Below are 3,024 nucleotides of genomic sequence, written 5' to 3'. Positions count from 1 at the left end.
CATCAGAGCTCATGAATGGCATAAGGAGGTTCAATAGAATCTCTATGGTCTCTAGATGAGCCTCAGAGTCCTTTGATTCCTCAGAGGGAAGCTCCTTATTGATCACTGGACATCCCAGGAGGTCTTCCTCCTTGGGATTCACGTCCTCTCCTTTCCTTACAGGTTCGGCCATGGTGCTTATGTCAATGGCCTTGCACTCTCCTTTTGGATTCTCTTCTGTATTGCTTGGGAGAGTACTAGGAGGGATTTCAGTGATCCTTTTACTCAACTGGCCCACTTGTGCTTCCAAATTTCTAATGGAAGACCTTGTTTCATTCATGAAACTTACAGTGGCCTTGGATAGATCGGAGACTAAGTTTGCTAAATTAGAGGTGTTTTGTTCAGAGTTCTCTGTCTGTTACTGAGTGGATGATGGAAAAGGTTTATTATTGTTAAACCTGTTTCTTCCACCATTATTAAAATCTTGTTGAGGCCTTTGATCCTTCCATGAGAGATTTGGATGATTTCTCCATGATGGATTATAGGTGTTTCCATATGGTTCACCCATGTATTTTAACTCTGCTATTGCAGGGTTCTCAGGATCATAAGCTTCTTCCTCAGAAGATGCCTCTTGAGTACTGTTGGATGCAGCTTGCATTCCATTCAGACTCTGAGAAATCATATTGACTTGCTGAGTCAATATTTTATTCTGAGCTAATATGGCATTCAGAGTATCAATTTCAAGAACTCCCTTCTTCATAGGCATCCCATTACTCATAGGATTCCTCTCAGAAGTGTACATAAACTGGTTATTAGCAACCATGTCAATGAGTTCTTGAGCTTCTGTAGGCGTTTTCTTTAGGTGAATGGATCCATCTGCAGAAGTATCCAATGACATCTTTGATAGCTCAGATAAACCATCATAGAATATATCAAGGATGGTCCATTCTGAAAGCATGTCATAAGGACACTTTTTGGTCAGCTGCTTGTATCTTTCCCAAGCTTCATAGAGGGATTCACCTTCTTTCTGTCTGAAGGTTTGAACATCAGCTCTAAGCTTGCTCAGCTTTTGAGGAGGAAAGAACTTGGCTAAGAAAGCCGTGACCAGCTTATCCCAAGAGTTCAGGGTATCTCTGGGTTGAGAATCCAACCACACTCTAGCTCTGTCTCTTACAGCAAAAGGGAAAAGCATGAGCCTGTAGACTTCAGGATCTACTCCATTAGTCTTAACAGTATCACAGATCTACAAAAATTCAGTTAAGAACTGAAAAGGATCTTCAGATGAAAGTCCATGAAACTTGCAGTTCTGCTGCATCAGAGAAACTAGCTGAGGTTTTAGCTCAAAGTTGTTTGCTCCAATGGCAGGAATGGAGATGCTTCTTCCATGTAAATTGGAATTAGGTGCAGTAAAGTCACCAAGCATCCTCCTTGCATTATTGTTGTTGGGTTCGGCTGCCATCTCCTTTACTTGTTCGAAATTTTCAATAAGGTTGTCTCTGGATTGTTGTAATTTAGCTTCTCTTAGTTTTCTCTTCAGAGTCCTTTCAGGTTCTGGATCAGCTTCAACAAGAATGCCTTTTTCTTTGTCCCTGCTCATAAGAAAGAGAAGAGAAAAAGAAAAGAAGAGGAATCCTCTATGTCACAGTAAAGAGATTCCTTATTGTTAGTAGAAGAAGAAAAGAAGAAAAAAAATCGAACACAGATAGAAGAGGGGGTTCAAATTTGGTGAGTGATGTGAGGAAGAGATGTTAGTAGATGAATAAATAAATAGAATAAGATGAGAGAGGGAGAGGATTTTCGAAAATAATTTTTGAAAACGAGTTATTAATTTTCGAAAATAGTTTTTGAAAAATGTTAGTAATTTTCGAAATTTAAGATTTAAAAATTGAAATAATTAGTTAATTAAAAAGAAATTTTGAAAAAGAGGGAAGATATTTTCGAAAATTAGAGAGAGAGAGTTAGTTAGGTGGTTTTGAAAAAGATAAGAAGCAAACAAAAAGTTAGTTAGTTAGTTGAAACAAATTTTGAAAAGATAAGAAGTTAGGAAGTTAGAAAAGATATTTTGAAATCAAATTTTTTAAAAAGATAAGATAAAAAGATATTTTTGAAATTAGTTTTTGAAAAAGATTTGATTTTTAAAATCACAATTAATGACTTGATTCACAAGAAATCACAAGATATGATTCTAGAACTTAAAGTTTGAATCTTTCTTAACAAGTAAGTAACAAACTTGAAATTTTTGAATCAAAACATTAATTGATGATTGTTATTTTCGAAAATATGATATAAAAATAAGAAAAAGATTTTTGAAAAATATTTTTAAAATTTTCGAAAATAACTAAGAAAAATGAAAAAGATTTGATTTTTGAAAAAGATTTTGAAAAAGATAAGATTTTTAAATTGAAAATTTGATTTGACTCATAAAAACAACAAGATTTTAAAAATTTTTGAAAAAGTCAACTCAAATTTTCGAAATTTATGAGTGAAAAAGGGAAAAATATTTTTTTGATTTTTTTTGAATTTTTATGATGAGAGAGAAAAACATGAAATTTATGCAATGCATGAAATTTTTATATCAAAACAATGAATGCATGCAAGAATGTTATGAATGTCAAGATGAACACCAAGAACACTATGAAGATCATGATGAACATCAAGAACACATTTTTGAAAAATTTTTAATGCAAAGAAAACATGCAAGACACCAAACTTAGAAATCTTTGATGCTTAGACTCTATGGATACAAGAATGCATATGAAAAACACCATACAACACAAAACAAGAAAACATCAAGATCAAACAAGAAGACTTACCAAGAACAACTTGAAGATCATGAAGAACACTATGAATGCATGAATTTTCGAAAAATGCAAGATGAATATGCAATTGACACCAAACTTACAACTTGACTCAAGAAACACAAAATAATTTTTTTTTATTTTTATGATTTTCTAATTTTTTTTGTATTTTTTCGAAAATTATTTGAAAAACAAAAATAAGGATTCCAAAATTTTTAATATGAATTCCAGGAATCTTATGCTCTTT

General features: G+C 33.0%; 1 non-coding gene across 1 annotated transcript; it reads left to right on the top strand.

Annotated features, from left to right (window-relative positions):
- The first annotated feature begins 931 nt into the window (after positions 1–931).
- LOC148568178 (small nucleolar RNA R71) lies at positions 932–1,039 on the top strand. Its single transcript, XR_015883052.1, has one exon. It is a non-coding gene; the product is annotated as a small nucleolar RNA R71 (small nucleolar RNA).
- The last annotated feature ends 1,985 nt before the right edge of the window (positions 1,040–3,024 follow it).

This window comes from Arachis ipaensis, chromosome B4 (assembly GCF_059453495.1).
Source record: "Arachis ipaensis isolate K30076 ecotype BB chromosome B4, ASM5945349v1, whole genome shotgun sequence".
In the NCBI taxonomy this organism is placed as follows: Eukaryota; Viridiplantae; Streptophyta; class Magnoliopsida; order Fabales; family Fabaceae; genus Arachis; species Arachis ipaensis.
This window is presented reverse-complemented; position numbering and strand designations above follow the sequence as displayed.